This window comes from Tympanuchus pallidicinctus, unplaced genomic scaffold, assembly GCF_026119805.1.
Source record: "Tympanuchus pallidicinctus isolate F22 unplaced genomic scaffold, pur_lepc_1.0 scaffold5, whole genome shotgun sequence".
NCBI lineage: Eukaryota > Metazoa > Chordata > Aves > Galliformes > Phasianidae > Tympanuchus > Tympanuchus pallidicinctus.
Window position 1 is genome coordinate 16,479,560 of NW_026294769.1, and position 19,272 is coordinate 16,498,831.

General features: G+C 37.4%; 1 long non-coding RNA gene across 2 annotated transcripts; it reads right to left on the minus strand.

The window, feature by feature from the left end:
- Positions 1-792: 792 nt before the first annotated feature.
- On the minus strand, positions 793-16,019 carry LOC128091048 (uncharacterized). 2 transcript variants are annotated; one of them, XR_008211203.1, is made up of 4 exons: positions 15,955-16,019; positions 4,838-4,947; positions 3,565-3,665; positions 793-3,045 (listed from the first exon to the last, which is right to left on the minus strand). It is a non-coding gene; the product is annotated as an uncharacterized LOC128091048 (long non-coding RNA). The 2 variants fall into 2 exon arrangements; XR_008211204.1 differs by having other exon boundaries at positions 4,838-4,951; positions 15,961-16,011.
- Between the last annotated feature and the right edge of the window lie 3,253 nt (positions 16,020-19,272).

The following is a 19,272-nucleotide window of genomic DNA, read 5'->3' on the forward strand; positions in this document are numbered from 1 at the left end:
GTCCTGTCTCACTGAGGTTTAGCCCACAGAAGAAACATCCTGCCACTTAGCAAATCTACTGCATGATTTTGTGTAAAAAGGTAAAATGGAAAGGGAGAGATCCTGAAGAAGAATAATTACAGATCTGTTGTATCCTTGGTTAGACAAAGTTTCAGCTCTTAGACCAATCAGTGCTGACACCAAGTAAGGAAGAGACAGCATTTGTTTCAGTTGTCATTTTTTCCTTTGTAGATACTTTCACATCTGTTTGATCATTAAATTCATTATTCAATAAAATAATTAAATCAAACAAGTTATCTTACAGTACATCTTTACAAAACTCCTTACAGAGGACAGTCACATACTTGTATATAATATGTTTCTTAGGGACATAACATTTTAACTAGTTCTGTCAACCTGCTTGGCACAAATAAGTACCAGCAAATAAGGGGATCTGCAAATGGGCTGGCAGATAGAACAAATGTATCTGTTTCATGCTTTGGAATCATTTTACTTTACAACTATAGAACCAGATTAAAAAAAAAACAAAAAACTATAGTATGACATGGCTGAGGAGCAAAAGAGACAAAGTTCAGCTGGAAAACAAGAACTCCAGATTAATCACAGGCCTCTTTGAGTAACTCTGAAAGATCATGGAGTCAAATAAGAAAAGGTAAATTTATTCTTCTTCCATTACCAATGCCTTAGAAGCATTTTTTCCTCCTCTTCAGAAGAAAACACATACAGGGGCTTGCTTTGTTCTCTCAGAGTGGTGAAGCACTGGAACAGGATGCCCAAGGAGGCTGTGGATGCCCCATCCCTGAAGGCATTCAAGGCCAGGCTGGATGTGGCTCTGGGCAGCCTGGTCTGGTGGTTGGTGACCTTGCCCATAGCATAGGAATTGAAACTAGATGATCATTTTCATGGTCCTTTTTAACCCAGGCCATTCTGTGATTCTCTTGTCATTCAACTCCAAGTACACTATGATCAGCTATCCACTGTTCTGAGCCTTACAACCCCTCCTCACCATGTCTTTTCAGTCACAGAATCCCAGAACAACTGAGGTTGGCAGGACCCTCTCAGCTCATCTGGCCCAACCACCACTCAAGCAGGGCACACAGGCCTATACCTAGGCATCTCTAAAGACCTCCAAGAAATAGAATCTAGAGCCCCTCTGGACAGCCTGTGCCAGTGCTCTTGTCACCTGTGCAACAAAATCTCTGCAGATCCGTCCACATCTATAAAGGTTTTAAAAAACAGTGTTGATCAGTGTTGAACAGTGACTGTGAAAGTCTTTACCCTCACTTGCTTTGAGATTTTGCTATCATTTTTAAATTAGCATGCAAGATGACAGGCTACCTGTTCAAAGAACAGAGAACAGGGAATAGTAGTGGTACAATGTAATAAGAACTGGAACACATGGCTGCTGCTACATTTAAATATGTCAGAGCCAGAAGCAATTTAACTGGTAGTATAACAGACAAAGTAAAGCAGTGCCACCTTGAAGTGACCAAGCATGCACTAAACTTCAGCATTACTCTTTCATTTTGCATTGCTCCACCTGGGAGCAGCCACTCAATAAGAGTACACCTGTTCCATAAACAATTAACATCACTGAATAGGAAGTGAGCATTTAAAACATTATTGTCAGTATATCATCAGAACCTATAACAAAGGATAAATGAAGTTGGCCAAATTGCTTCATTGAATTCAGTGGAACCTGGATCTGATCACTGTTTAGATATTAGATGAAAAGAAGAAAAACAAGTACTTTTCTCAAGGAAACTACTGTTTCAGTCAGCCTGAAAACAGTAAACTAGGAAAAAGATAGGATATACACAGGAATGCATATGTAACACATATTATATACCACCTAAATACACATATATCATTCTATTTATGTAACCAATGATTAACAGATTTTGTTCCCTTTTGCTTGAGTGAGGATACTAGAAATGTAATGCCGTATGCAGTCCACATTTCCTTACAGTCAACAACATGGTGGGAAAAGATCTAGTAGTCTGCATGCATACATTCTTTAATATTTTGCAAGTGCACCAAGAAGCCAGGTTTCAAAGGAACAAGGAAGTTAATATTGATAAGACTTCTTAATAAAAGATCTAACTTTGCTGTTTTGTGAAAACCTGAAGCTATTTCAACAAAAAAGCACAAAAGTTCTTGTGATTTGTTTCAGGAGAGTATTAAAACAGTTGTGGGTTGTTTCATGGTGTTTTTGGTTTTCTTTTTTTAATTATACATACGCACTGCCAAATGATCAGTTGTTTTTCTTCCAAAGACTACTTTTTAGATTGACACTGGAAGACATAAGTTTAGAACTCTTTCTTCAAACTCCAAAAGAGGCATACAGAGCAGTTGGTTTAAATGTCCTATGAAAAAGATTATGAAACTTAAGGTCTGTTGGAAACTCACTTAATACACCAAAATTCTACTTAAATAAAACATCTGTAATGAAGATCTGTGCACCAACTATGCAACAAGTAAAGGTAAATCCACAAAGAAAACAAAATCAAAATAATCTCTGATATTAGGTACATTTATATCAGTGTGTTTTGGAGTATTCACAATTGCTTCAAATACAGCACTGAAGGTCTGTGCTTTCACTTAGAGACAATCAGGCCTCAACTTTCCTATGCCTCCTTAAATACTTAAATACAGAAGAATTAAAGTTCTTGTTCAAAGAGATTTTACTCATCCAATGACAGAATAATATAGGTCATCTTAGAGTAATTTAGGTATGAAGTAGCCATGGGAGGCTATCCATTCAAACATACAGCTCAAGGCACATTTAACATCAAAACCAGATCAGATTGCTTAGGGCCTTTTTGAAATTCTCCAAGGATGAGTTTTTCCACAACCTGTCCAGCATATTAATTTAGTAGCAGAACTAGAAAAACAGTTCAAGCGACGGGAAGCATCTGATAGCCTTTGGGACATCAAGGATCTCCTCTCCTTCCAGCAGCACATAATGCAGGGCTTCACATCATGCAGGTCTGCTTAGACAAAGGATTCCCAAGCAGTGGGCTACAGGCAGAATCTCTGACACTCCTACAATGACCAAAGGCAACACTACAACAAATGTATGCTTAGAGTTCTTACTGCACTTCTATTGCTCTATAACCAAATTCCTTTTGCTTCCGCTTATGAATGGTTAATCTCTTTCAAAACATCAAAATTGACAAGAGGGTCCTCTCTGTAATTATGCTCTACTTTCTTTGCAACTTGTCTATTTTGACTGTCAACTCTGTGTTTGTACAGAACTTACAAAACAGGGATTAAAACTTGACTGATCCTTAACCATACCAATAATAAATAAAATTCCTAATTTTTTGTTCTGAGATCACTAAAAGAAAAAATTGAGGAAAAATGAGAAGTAGAGTGGCTCCAATTAATTTTCTCCATTGCACACATTATTTAAATTCAGATTTACAAAGCCAAATAGAAACACATTTTTCTTCCAACTTTGCTCACTTCTTTCACTGTATGAAAGATAATCCACTGCTACTATACAGAGAGCCATAGTTCATTCATCCTCCACTATCTGATATCCTTTACTTCCCACCTTACCTTTAGATCATTAGAGAATTTTATCAGCTGGACCTTTTGCACTCTGATACCCATCAAAAAGAAAAAGGAAATTCCAGAGTCTGCACACTGATAAGACAACCCTGCTCAGAAGGAAAAAAAGACCAGCTTCTGTCTTATTTAACACAGCATATAAAAAGAAAAACAAACAACCCTATAATGTGTCCCCAAGGATGATCAACTAAGATTATTCCTATTTATGCAAAACAAGATCATTACACTGTCCTAACATCTTCCTCTTCTGTATTTAGCTGATTATACTGAATGAATGTTTTTACTATAATATTACCTTTTAAGCATTTGTGGCAAGAGTATTTTTCTACACATTAACCAGGGCATTTCTACTGAAAGTACTTTTCATAACTTAAAAATGAGAAAAATATCTTATGTCTGTATTTAAACACTTGCATTATTTTTCTATCTGAAAAGATGCAGTGTTCAGGGACTAATGCAGGTGGTTTTTTTGTTTGTTTGTTTTTGGTTTTTAGGTAAAAAGGAGTCAAAACTTGATAACCTCCTCTTCTATGAGCACAGAAGATTCAAATGAGCATCTCTTGATTGAGGATGAGCCTGTGCATATCTTTCTTCTGCAATTAGGCACAATCGTTACCCCAACAAGCAGTTAACTACCACCAGACACCAATATACAATTTCTTGTGCCAGTGCTATTATTAAAATCAGAAATGTAAGCAATAGTTACTTTGTTCAAGACTGAGTATATATGGTAAAGCAGATACTGAAGAATAACTGCATTAGCTCCTTGTAACAATTTTGCTGAACTATTTTTCATACACGTTTTGCTCTCCACTGTTCGATGCATTTCATCGCACCTCTCTTTATCCTGATCTGCTTGTGATGATTCCTAAAGAGTCCATAGGTTCACTAATCAATGGACAACAGTGTCTCCCGTGAAAATTACTGTGACAAAGGGGTGATGGAAGAAGAGATTTAAAGAACACGTACATTTCCAATGTACAAGGAGAGTGTGCATAGAGTCAGATCATCCTGATCATCAGCTGGAGGAGATGCTCATTTTATAGTAGTCCACTTTAATTCAATCAAGATTTTTTTTTTTAAACCATCCTTCACCAATCAAGTCATATTGAATTCTGCAAATATTTCACACTACAGTGTTTTTCTTTTCTTCCCTATGGACAGGCAGGATGACCTCAATGTAGTGGAGGAAAATGATGACAACAAAAGCATGACGAAGATCATCAGAAGCATATAAGAGCACTCACACTAACAGACTTACATTAAATATTCAGGCTCAGGGATGAGATGGCTGAGTTTGAAGTGCATCATGCTCAGGGTGGTCTCAGGCAATTAGTAGCCAGGATCTTTCCAGCAGATGATTCTGATGATCTTGCTGTACACATAGAAGGGTGAAATCAGGACCTAGGTAATGTGCTGATTCGGAGATCAGTACAGGAGATAAGTACAATAAGAACACTAAAATTGAGGAACCAGAAGTCGAGCATCTGAGAGAGGCAAGAACTTCTAGCCATACTGTTAACATTTTGCTTTGGTTTCATTAAGAATTATTACCAGTTACTATCAAAAGTAGCAAGTATCAGCTAATAATAGAGATTACTTAGCATAATGTCTCTGTGCAATTTAAGCAGATTCTTCCTTAAAGTATGAAGTAGTCAGACCAACTACATTTGGTTCATTCTTATTTAATATAACAATATTGTTACATGAATGTATGAAACAAATTGTACTTAGGGAGAAGTATCAGAGAGCTATTGTGATAAGAAGCATAAAAAAAACTGCTGTGATCTGTCTGGTAGCATGTCTGCTGCAGTATATCTCACATGGCTTTGTGCAGTTAGTCATTTCCACTGGTTGCTGTAAAGGAGGGATGCAAACACCTAACAGCCCCCACAGAACTCACTCTGCTTTCTGGAAAACTTTCTAATGCAATCTCAGAGAAGAAGATGACCATATTCCTACTGAATGCAAGGACTATGATTCTACTGTGTCTCTGCTATTGTGGCCAAATGGCAGGTACTTGCATTACCCTCCAGTTGTGCCTTCCTTAATGCTCTGGGAATACTCCTGCCTCCAGAAAGTCTGCAGTCTTGAAGTCCTGAACACTCAGCAGTCAGCACCTTCCACAACTAATATTCTCATTTTTAAATGTAAAACAGAAGATTCCTGATAATCATTTGTGCAATGGGTCCTAAGGTGTTAAAGTATGACCACCATACTCCTAACCTCAGGTATTCCACAGGACCACAAGTCAACTCTGCCCAGCTCTACCAAACAGTAAAGACAAAGCATAAAATTACGCTGGCTGGACAGATCACATATCATTGCCTGGGAGGGCTTCTCTTTCTCATGCTGTCAACATAAACTCTAAACTCTTGATAAATAAAGTGTGGAAGAGAGTCCTGCATATGAAGCCTGAGGAAAGACAAGTTATAATGACTCTATATTAGCTACTAAAAAACTCCCTCAAAACATAAGATCCAGGATACTGCAGCAGTGCTGAATGTTTCGGCCTTCATAAAGACACACGTTCAAGGTTTTAATTAGCACTGTGACAGTTTCGAAACTGCTGTCAATCAATCTCCATGAAGAAAAAAAAAATCACTTGTCAAGTTTGCATGCCCAGGGAAAATTAAATTGAAATTAAAGTGAATTTTAAAAGATAGGAAATAATTAGGGCACCAAGCAAAAGCAGCCAGAGAAAGAGAAAACAGAGAGGAAAATGTTACTAATTATGCTTTTTACTTTTTCTAATTAATCCCCAATACAGCCCCATCCCACCTTTAATAAAGTTAATGAATGATTATACAGGGAGTGTTCAATATTTGGTTATGCAGATTTGCCACACCATGTCTGCACATAAAAGCATACCAAATGACCAAGTACGTGCCCATCGGAACTGCAGCAGAATAGTCTACACTATACAAACGGGATTCCAAAACTCCTATGTACAGCTTATTAGCATATTCACGTAGCCCAATTTCAAGTGCAAAAGCAAAGTTGTGTATTCCCTAAAGTCTGCTCAAGAAGATTACAGAGGATGTTCGCATAGAACAAAAGCGTATCAGCATCAAACACTTCCATTCTCGTATGCAAAGTCTGAAATCTAGGAGGACTGGAAACATTAGCTTGTGAATGAGAATTGTGGGAATGAGAAGATTAAAACAACTGTGAGTTAGGCAACCAAGACCACAAGCTAACAGACTGCACAGAGAAAAGCAGAAAGGGAGGGAAACATGGAGGAAAATCCGTCATCATGTTCTTCAGGTGTGTGAAAAGAATACAACATAAGTCCTAACTGTGGAAGTCAAGCAGGATTTTATTTCACCAAAGCAGAAGTTGTCAAGCACTGTCATGCCTCCCATGGCTACTGCATTCTTACACAGAAGTGTCAGGGAACGTGCACATAGTTTATAGATAGAAATATGGAAAATACAGTGTCCTGTATAAATACAGACAAGAAACCTTTTATCTGCAAGGCCAGTACACAAATGCAGTGTCATTTATACTTTTTTCAGGCAACCAGCTGTTGAAGGCATACATGTGAGACGTCTGTCTTTGCTTTAAAGGTTCTGATGCTACTGTCTCAGCAGAAGTCTATAAACAAAATGAAGTTATAGACCCAGCAAATAGCAGTGATACTTATAATTGCTGCACAGGTCCAAAGTTGTGGTTAATCCTGTATGTCTGACTCACTTTAAACAGAAGAAGCATCTTTCTTTTAATGCTTTGTGAACTTTTACCTCAAAGTTAAGTGGCAAGTAAAACAAGATAAGAACTCATTCCATAGTCAGCTATCAGAGTGGATCCAATTCCTAGCCATTGCCCTCCTTCAGAAGCCCTAGCTTTATCACTAACAGAATACATAAGGCTGTTCCAAAGTGACAGTGCATAAAACAAATGTATTTTTTAAAAAGTCTCTGACAAAGGCAAGATTTATATTACGAGATCTTGTACTATAGACTCAGATAAGCTGCTCTTGAACAAGTAACAGTATTTGTGGGGTTCTACTTTTCATGGGAGGAAAAAAAAAAAAAAAAAAAGATGGACCTAACTCTAAAGAAGTGTGCATGCTCTCTATATTCTCTTATAGTCTAACACTCCACTAGGAAGGCAACGTCCTCCCTAGCTTTTTCCATTTCTATTGGAACTAACTCTTTAATATAACTATTAAAGAGTGCTAGGAGTTAAGGGTTGCTTAAATATGAACAAAAGTACTATTCTACAACATTGATATAAGAAAGTTACTTCCCTTCACACTTCAAATCTTATGAAGTACAAGAAAACAAATCCAGGACCTCTCCATGGTTCATTATATTTCTTAATAGTTCTACAGCTCATCCATGAGATAAATGGACAAGTCAAATTAGCTCCCACATTTTCCCTCTTTTTTTTTTTTTCCCCCTAACAGAATTTTGTTATCCATACTTTCTCTTCTATTACCCAAGGTAGAGATACTAGACACTCAAGGAAGAGAAACAACTGAACAGGCTCCTGCAATGCTCTCAGTGACACTGTATTTTATCTCACCCTTTAAAGGATTGCTTGTAATATGCACTTAAGACATAAATAGCCTGAGACTGAACTCCTTTCTCCTCAAGAATCATGCTGAAACAAGGTCAGTACATTAGAATTGTATTTCGTGAAAATTATTATTTCCAAAAAGGAAAACATTAACAATAACAGGTCTTGGCAGGAATGTTCCATCTCCTTCAGAATGACTGCTCTTAAAGATTTTTACAGGTATATAATTAGATGCATCACATTATATTCAGTTTCACAGACAGGTACTGCTAGAGCTTCTAATACTTAGAAATGCCGGCACAAGCAGCTTTCTGTGACCCCTACTTACCTCTATGTATGTACAGTTCCACTGGCAAATATATAGTATTTGAAAATGTACTGTGAACTGAAATGATATCAACTCAGCCTGTGTACTAAGGCTATATTTGCTGCTACTTCTAATATATATACTGTTAGAAATGTGTTTTGGAAATGTCTGCTGTTTTAAGAGACATGTCACTGAAAACAATTACAGACAAATATTGTGGCACCTGAGTTCTTCATTAGAACAAATACTGATCCAGACAGCTTCTCTTTTGTGCATAGAGAGTAAAGCATCAGATAGCTTCAGAAAGTCAATTAAGAAGAGAGACGGTGCATCTTAATCACAGGGCTTTTCCTATCTATTTTTTCCAGTAGTTACTTAAAACCACTAACTTGAAATCACAGTCACACGCCGTCTTCAGAAGTTCACTCAATCAAAGGGCCAAGCTCAGAGTAATCAAAGATCTTAAATCACTGGAGCTCCCAACATCAGCTACAGGAGGATTAAAAATCCAGTAGTCAGAACTCAATTCTTCGACCTAGCGAGCACCAGCACATTATGAGAAGTCCCTAAAGCCCTAGATCACAGCCCAGCCTCTGCCTACTGTGGAGCTAAGTGGAAACCGTGTTTAATTCCTTAGGAGATCCTATCTGGCTAGATGAAAATAGATATTGGCCTCTGTGTGTAGGATGATTAGAAGAATGGAAGAGGATTAAACAAGATGTAAGGGGAAAGGCTCAGAGTGGCTCATTTACATGGCATTATGGCTGACAGATAGGTGTTAACAGAACAGAGCAACCTAAAGGCAAAACTGTATCTGAATTAGAGCTGTACTTATTTACTGAAGTTATAAAGGGATTAAGGCCTGTTTATTTTACCACATCCAGGACTGTATTATCTATTAAGCATTTTGATGCTTACCCAATTGTTCTGTGTTATGCATTGCACAGCTGTTTGGAGATGTGTTTATCTTCATTTAAAACAGAAGCTTTTAAATGTTTCAAACATAAAATATAGATGCTAATGGCAGGTTAAACATGCTCAGATGTCTTCTTGTCTCCTGAAGCAGAGACATTTTTAAAACAGACAACAGGAAAAGTAAAAAGCACAGTCATAAATACTTTGCAGGTTGCTGACAGGGAGAACCAGGTACAGAACAGTATGTCACACACACGTGAACACAAAGGCAGTGTCACTAATGCTAAATCACTGCATTTCTATTAATTTACAGTTATTCAAAAAGCTTCAAGTCAGACAGGGAAACAGTTTAACAAAAAACTCCAGCCAACCTAGATGACCAGTCTCTGGGAATCAATACAAAAAGCCAACTTAACATGTCATAAAGTAGCTCCCTTTTCACTCTGGCTGAAGCCCAGTAACAGCTGCTCCCAAGTGATTGGATTCTCAGGGGACTACAGAAACCTTCCCTTCTCTGCCTGCAACACCAGAAAAATCAGTTTTGTATGACTCAGTCTCAGCGCTGCTTGACTGCTCTTTACAGCCTTTGCCTACCTCATTCCAAGCTTGCATATGATCTCTAACATTCAGTCTTCCCACTTCTGTTCGTTGGACTCCCCAAGTCCCTCTTTTGCTCTTAATCAACTCAGCCCACCCACATTATCCTCTTGGAACTGAAAACTTCCCTGAACCACTTACCTTGCCCTTCCCTACTTGTGCTCCAGCAGACTTAGCTTCTTTGCTCTCTCCTCTTCCTGCTCACTGCAGGAACACCACACTGGGCAAGAAGGCCCAGCCTGCATCACAGCCCAAAGCTAGCTAAACCATTTTGCACAAAGTTAGAAAACATGAAGACCAAGGCATAAGCCATCTTTCACAGTCTCACTTTTCAGTCTCATACAGGACTACTACCACTTGGTGTTATTATGGTTTTGCCCATGTTAGTACTCTCCACAAGAATACATTTACCAAGTCATTAGTAATCACTTAAATGCAATCCCAAACTTATTAATCCAGTCAAACTTAATATATTCAGACTTTTGCCTTCTGATGATACATGTTCTGGTTCCAGCTGGGACAGAACTGAACTGATATGTTGTGGAAATACGCATTCACATGAATTTTTTCAGCAGACAAAAAAGAGCAGATAAAAATAATAATTGTATCAAACTGTATCAAAATAGTAATGTTTGTACAATCCGAATATTCAGCTCCCTCAAAAAAGGACAGTTAATACAACTTACCATTGTACTTTAGACTCACTCCAGGTGAAAGAGAGGCAAAGCCAGAGGCTTCTTAGGAACAGCTTCCATATACGGCAAGGACAGACCGTGGTTCTTTTCTTAATAAGGCATGACCTTCTTAGCTGAAGGCTTATTCCTTAAAGGAAACCAACTATGATGTCAAGAGGTCTGCACAAATATATATGAAAACAAACCCCATGCCTCAGAAAAATTATCATTATATGGGCAAGAAAAAGACATACACAGATGAATGCACACACATCCCAACACAAAAGTACCACAACAACAAAAACAGTGGGCAGAAGACATGAGTAATAGATTCAGTTCTTCCTTCAGGAAACACCTGTAAACCTTCACATCCTGTTGGGCAAATAACTGCCTGTTTATATACGTAAGGGTCTAGCAGGATGCCTGTAGCTGGGTTCATGTCTCCATGTTCATCACACTCAGGTCCTACTTCCAGTCACCTAAACTGTCACTTACTCTCTCAACATGCTCCTCAGCCATCCTGAACACTTTCTGCAGTAACGTTCTCAAGTTTGCCTGCAGTTGAAGCATGACCTACTTACACTCCATTTTGAAAGGTAGCGTGACCCTGACATTGTTGAAGATTTTCTTTCAGAAGTGCAGTTTCTTGTATTCTCCTACAAGATCAGACTCTGCCATTAATACTTCAGATGTGAATACTGGCCCTGTTACGTCAGGTACACTGTTATGCACAAAGGAAACAAGATTGAAGTAAACAAGATTTCCAGACATTAAATAATAATAAAAAGAATCAGAGACTTTAACTAGCCTTTATAGAGCTTCAATGCCTCTTAAAATAAATAGGTCAGTGTTGATAGAAAGACTGGGCTGATTTATCCTCCTATATTTTCAGAACACTTTCCAACATGCAAGTTGAATACGAACAAAAACCTCAGGCCTATCTGTTCATGCCTCTCTAGCCTTGGTATTGATATTAATGCCAACAAAATTAGTAATTTGACAATTAGTTTTCTACTTACCTGAAAAGACATGAAAGGCAGAGAGAAAGCAGTTTAACTAGATTATAATGTGGCTGTGACAAGTCAGGTTCCTGTCATGTTATACCCTTCCAACTTTAACATTTTCATGTCTGCTTGGCAGGTTATTAAAATAAATGAGGGTGTGTTGGACTGCTGTTGCACTTTTCTCTAATGGGAGTTCAGGAATTTGCAAGCCTCTACTGTAAATTGACCGATCGTGAAGTCTGAAAGAAGTTGGATAAAGTGGACAATTAGGAGCATTTCTCCACAGCTGAGTGAAATATTCCTTGTTATTTTAATAATTCAGGCAGAGGCTAATTTTCGGAGGCTGAGTTTGTCAAGATAATGTGCCTCGTGCTTGTCTGCTTGTCATTTTTAACTCAATCCCACATGTTACAGGTGCAGTCTAGCTTACAAAACAGGCAAATCACTCACAGTGGAATTTACATACAGAATATAGATATATTGTACTAAGGAAAAGCAGACCGAGGAGTCAACAGATAGTTGTGATAGGAATGCATATGATACAAAAACTTTTGATGCTTCATAGCTGTTGTATCCCTCTTTATGCTGATATAATTAAAGGCATTATTTGGCAGCATGAATACACAAATATGTATAATGTAAAGCACCACATAAATTTCTTCAGCATAGAGATATGGTAAGGCTACAGAATTCCCAAGTGGCATGCAGATGTTCTGGGTAGCCTCAGTTACTTTCTTCAACTTAAAATATCTTGAAGTCAAAAAATGTGAAACATGCAGGACTCAACTGAGAGAGTGAAGTCTCCTTTATGAAAGATGAAAGAGGTTCTACAGACATTATTATGCCCAGCTTCTGGATGCAAAGGCTACACTACTGAGTCAGGATTTTGAAACCTCCCACTCTCCTTTCTTCTCTACATCACTTACTACTTGATGCTGAGAGAGGCAGTGGGAATGGCCTTCTTGCCATGCATTTCTCTCTCATTTTCTCAAACAGGACTTCTTGCATAATCTGAGCACATACAGAAGGGAAGAGAATTTTAAAATTAAAATTTCTACAAACTTCCCTTGCAGATTTAAGACCTTGACATGAGGCAGAAAAATCCCTTCTAAGGCAAAACAACTGCGAAATTAAGTGGATGAAACATTTTCAGGACATAGCATCTTTAAGGTCAGCTCACATGTCTAGAATACCAGCCTATAATCTTCACACTACAGCAGTCTTGAGGAATACATGGAATACTTTCAATGACATACCTTCCTAGCTCCATAATCCCAGCAGCCCCTTACAACAACCATCAGGGTTGACACACAGGGAAGAAATACTACATAATGACAATGCTGTTAGATGTTTACAGAGAGCAAAACACTTCAAATTATTTATGAAAGCTGGACAATAGCTGCATCTTTTGATGCAGCTTTCTCTACCATGCTATGTGCATGTAAATACACACAAGTGTATGTATGTGTTTTTATATATATTTACTGATATAAACTTTTTAAGGTACAGGCAGATTCAATTGATTAGTAGCATTTTATTATCTCATATGTCAACAAATTTCTCCTTTGAGGCCAAGCAAAAGAGCTCTTTGCCAGGAGACAAAGCAATACAACACTTCAAGCTCACCAGTCAGATGCCACATGATCTCTTATTACCTGAATATTCAGGTAATAACAGAGCAAAACTACCATCTCCTAGTATGCAACAAAATAGAAGGCCATTTTACTAAGTAGGTTGAGGTGGAGATGGAGGATATAGATCCTCAGTGGCAACAAAAAAGAGATGATTAAAATTTGCATGATCATGAAAGATCTCATGTTGGGAGAGTATATTTATGCTTAGCAGTGATGTGGCTTGAATGCTTAAAATAATACAGCACAAGAGCTCCTGTTCTCAAGCCATTCCTAGAGACACTCTAAAACACCAAGAACAATCTGAATTCTGATATTTGCATGCAAACCAGGCTATCCATGTGTGAACATGCATATTTGTCATATATTATTCATTTCCAATTCCATTTTGAAAGTTTCAGTCAAGAAGCAAATCCAGTCCCAAGCAGCTGCAGTGGTCACTCACTCAGCATGAAGAATGAACAGCAGAGAGCAAATAGCTGAAGCAAATAGTTCAACAAATCACTCTCAAAGATTATTCTTGAAAAATTGCACATTTAATAAAGCACATCTGTAAACAATCAACTTGCACTCACAACAATTTGAGAACTCAATTCATTGAATGAATTACACATTAAAAATTAGTCTGAACAGCTCTGGTCTTCATACACAAGGAACAAAAGACATTGCTAAATAATGAAATAGTAGAGAAATGGATTTATAGCATATGTACACTACCCCTTTCTGATAATTTCACTCAGAAGCTTCAGGAAGGCTGCTGTGGTTGCTGCATCAGGATTGAGGGAGAAACAGGTGAACACACGAGCAAAGATCATTCTCAAGTAACTTGCTGTCTGTGCAAGGGAAACTATCAGCAGTTAAGGTAGGCAGCAAAACTCATGTCTGGTCAAGTGTGAAATACAACACCAGATCAGAGTCAACACAAGTTGTCAGACCTCCAGCTTGAGAGGTGTCTTCAACAAGGAAGAAAGTGAAGTCAACAAATCACAGTATTACTGAGACAGTGAGAAAAGAGTGTACAGTCTCATGCCTGCAAGTAACATCTATGGCATATCAAGTTAAAAAAAAAAAAATCTTTCATAGGAAAGGTAAAAAAAAAAAAAAAAAAAAAAGAGCAGAAGAAAAGCATGAGCTGGTAACTTTGCTTCCTCTGCAAAGGCACAATGTCTCAACATAGATTTTAGCAGGAAGCTTCTCCTCCTCTGTACTCCCCAACCCTTTCAAAGGAGAAACAAGAAGGAAATGGCTTTCTTATTTAGGTGTCAAGCTTACACTGATATTTATGATACATCATTTTCCTTTACATAAGGTTGCAGCATCAAGAAGCATGACATAACTTCTGGTAGCACAGATGCCATGCCCTTTCAGGATTCAGCAATGAGAATGATTGAAAGGTTTTGTCTGTTTGTGTCTCAAAAGCCATATAAAGAAGAAAAAAGGAAAAAAGTTATTTTTGTTAGACAGGCACTTGACTTTAGTGTGTGCCAACACACTGTATATGGAATTTAAAACAGCAAGGATATTACACCTGACATTTTAAATACATAACAGCAGAAACATCATGGCTGTTTGGTTCTCAGAAAACCTTTCAGTGGTCAAGGGGAAAAAGTGAAATGCTATTACCAGCAAAGAATTGAGGCCAAAAACGAACCACAAATAACACTGCAACATTTAGGATTTAAGGATCACATTCACAGACATTAGTATTTAACTAATTATTTATGTGCCTACTATTGTGCAAACCTAAGCTCATATACTTTGTCTTCTCAGCACATAACACTTCGATATTTGAAAACATTAATTGGCAGCATGAGAGCATACTACTACTGTGATAATCTCTGCACAAATGTGCAAATGTAATATTTTAATTAAATGTAATGAAGACCTCTTTATAAACTTAATCTTAAAAATAAGATTAAAATATCTGCATGCAGAATTGGCATTGAGACACTATAGGTTAACTGCTATGCTCTGTTTTCTCAGCTTGTTTAATAATATCTACAGTTCTCTTCTGTAGAATTTTACAATTGTTTATACCTGCATTTTACTACAAAGTTGCAGATGCAGAATTCTCGACTTTGCCACAGAACAACAGATTGAGAACATTCCTACCATCACGGTTCCCTCCTTTCTTTTAAATTCAGTACAATTACCAAACAATGCCATTGTCTGAATTGTTTGTGCAACTTCACTTGCAGTGTAGTGAACAGAGACTGAAACTGGCTGAAATCACCACCTGCATGGAAGATGCAACATTTCTTTTTCACTAAAGATTTTTTTTCTCCCCCATAGATTCACAGACTTGTCTGTGACTGCACACAGAGACATGTGTAAATCCAAGCACACTTAATCCTACAACGCAACACATAGTAAAGTCTGAAGAATTTCACAGAAAATAAGAGCTTGACATTTATAAATAGATTTTAATATTCACTGCATAGCACAATTTACCTCAAACACTGTATGTTTGTAACAGAAATATTAAGCCTAACTAACAGAGGGGCTAAAGAAGCTTTGGTTCAACTATCTGAGATACAAACTCGGACAGAAAGAATTACAAAAATTTAATGATTTTCCTAATTCATTGTTTATAAAAAAACACCTGAAAATACCAATGTGTATAATCAAGGGATGTACAGATGTTATAATTAAGAAACATACAAGAAAATTAAATACAAGAAAGTTAAGCTAAACAGGTTATCACACTAAAGAACAACAGGTAGAACACTTACCCTAGTCCTAGGCTCACTGAGAAGACTCAAAGAGGAGCAATCTCCAAAAGAGATCCTTCCTCACTGGTAGTCATCTCTTTAATGGGGTCTAAGAGAGGTGGAGCCAGGCTCCACCCCTTCCAGTGGCACAGGTGAATTGCCTTCACCTGTGCTCCTGTGGCTGACTCATTGCTCGCCTCAGGTGATCAATCAGAGGTTCAGGCTGTGATTCAGCAGTTTCCATACACAACATATGGTCATCAAATACATACAAGGCTTCATGAAAAAAGTAACAACTCTGTGTTCAAGATTTTCTCTACCTCAGTCAATTTAAAAACAGTACTGCAGCACCTGATACGTGGGACTGGGAAGTGTAGAAATATGCTGAAATATCTTGCCTATATTCCACATGCACCTTCAAGGAGACTGAAACTTGGTTCAGAGCTGTCAATCCACAGTTTAAACACAGCAGATGAGTTGTGGTATGATGCATTATATCACGATACATGCAGATGACAATATGCAACTACATAATTATACAATTATGTAACTGCACAAAGTGCACATAAAACTATGTGCATTAAAATGGAATGTTCTACAAATAACTCTTCTCCCCTTCAGAAAGCTCTTGGAGAGAAACCCGCCCTTTACAGGAAAATTACAGTGATTAGTTCCAATAACTTGGACAGCTAAATAAATATTTACAATATGAAAACATACAGTAAAAACCTCATTTGCATGGACTTAGGTGACCTCATAAGGATTATCAATTTTTGCAATTAGTGTGTAAATAAATAAATAGGATTAAAGAAGTCAAGGATACTGCATCACAGTGTTCTTTGTTCATTTACTTTGACAAGCACCATTTTGTTTTAATTGTGAATAATAACGCTTCCAATCATCTTAAACTATTATGGGATGTTTGATAAAAACAACATACTGTGAAAAAATATCTGCAAGGTTACAACTCTCTTTAATGGAGATAAGTTCAAAAGTAATTTTGATTTAAAAATGCCTATGTTTTCAAAGGAGCTTTAACTTCTTTTTCTTTCATTTTATGACAAGATTTTATTATGTTTTAGCCTCAATAAACCACAAAATATGTTTCCCATTATCAGTTGCTGAGGCAATTTTTTTTTTTTTTTTTAATTTCATGCTTCCACATACTTTTTCCTTACTTTACTCTCTCTCTGGTGTTTTCAAGGGTACTAACTTAGTTGTGTAATCTTGGGCAAAGCAGATTCTCCATGCTTTGGCTTAGCCACCTTTAAAAACTCTGTAAAATGTCAATTCTGCAGAATTAGCATGATGTTTAATCAATGTTCATAGAAGCACTTAGCTTCAGAAAGATGGGAACATATATGCAGGAAGTATCAACATTGACAATTTCCTAAATTTGCAGCATCAACAGGATGGTAAAAATGAGTTAATTCCACTTTAAATGTTAAACCTATTAATGAGCCAAGTTTTTCACAATCTAGAGACAGAATGTGCTGTTATTTCTCCAAGTCAGAGTTGCCATTTTGGTAATGCAGCCCAGCATACACTGGAAATGTATTAGGGTATAATTGCAGTAATCCTAAGGCAGAAGGATACAGAATCAGCAAGTTCCATTTTATTTTTCTTCAGTGTGTAAAAAATATTAGTGCTTAAGAACAAGACTTGCCATACGTCATCAAGCTGTCCTTTTATTGTTCCCTGTCTGAGCCGTATTCCCTATGACCAGTTCTGTTATCAGACTCCTAAAGCAGCAGCCAGTTAAATAACTGTTAATGATTAATCATCATTTCACAGGAGATCCCAGAATACATAAAATGCTAGATAAACTTTATAGCAAGGCAGAAATTGTGTGGCCTTCCTTCCACACCCTCACTTTCCCCCCCTCCTCAAAACCACATAATGTAAAAAAGCATTGAGAAATGTTCTTAGTTCATTACCTGTGAAAGTCAATGGATAATTGATCAGGCTGTACTCTTGCTATTAGAGGTCACTATTAGAAGGTTTGCAACACTGCTGCTTAGAAAGGAGACCAATTGTAGTGCAAATGCTTAGTAAGTAAAACAGCATGTTTTACTCATCATTAGCATTGTTTTCGTCTGCTTAAATGTATCTCTTTAAATAGATTTGTTGGTTAATAATATTTTAAATTAATGTCTCGTGTTGATCCTTAAAGAACAGATTGGAAACTAAAGTAGCTGTGCCTAATTAAGTAACTATTACTACTTCAGTAATGGGACATGTGAAGCATTTATCTGCTTTCTTAGCAGATTGTTAATTTAAATGGCTGGCATAATAATAAACCAGTTAGAGTTAATCAGCTGAACAAAACTGTGCAGAGACAACATAAGGATTATTTTAATGTTAACTTGGAAAGATACAGCTGTGAAATATAATAATTAATAGAGTTCATGAGAAACTAATTTCTGAAAAACTGGACATCATTCTAAAACTACTCATGGGTAGAAGTCTCTGAATTTCTTCAGCATAATGGCCTGAAAAGGTTTCACGTTCTAATGAGAAAAATTGATTTCTAGCAAAAGGAGCTGGGATTTCTCAATCTCTGTACCAAAATCAAGGTATTACTAGTCCATGAATGCTGAATTAGCAGCAAAGCAAACCTGCTTTGGTTGCTTACTGCAGGTAAGAGGTAGAGAAGTAGCAGGAAATCAGAACGTGCAACAACTGCAATACAGAAGTGAATTCTCCTCCAAAAAGTCAAAACAAAAGGGTGAAGAAATATTAATTTCCCTTTCTGGGATTATCTTTCTCTCTTAGCTCTCTTAATGGAAGCATGGTCTAGCTCTTCATAATAACAGCAGTCATTTCCAGAACTTGCATAAAAGTAATTATTATCGAAGAATATCAAACCCACAAAATGGAAAAATGTGAGAAGAATAAATTACCAGTGTTGAAGTTTATGAAGACTAGCAGAAATCATTTGAGAAAAGACTGCCAATCTTTCTGTACTGAAGCCATATTTGAAAAACATAGCAACAATCTGCTCTTGTAATCACAGAATCACCAAGGTTGGAAAAGACCTCCAAGATCACCTAGTCCAAACATTCACCTACCACTGATATTCCCCCACTAAACCATGACCCTTTGTACAACATCTAAACATTTCTTGAACACCTCCAGAGACTGTGACTCCACCAGCTCCTTGGGCAGCCTGACCATTCTTTTGGGGAAGAAATTTTTCCAAATATCCAAATTGAACCTCCCTTGGTACGGCTTGAGGCCATTTCCTCTAGTTCTATTGCTAGTTACGTGGAAGAAGAGGCTGAGCCTCACCTCACTACAACCTCCTTTCAGGCATTTGTAATCTACAAGGTC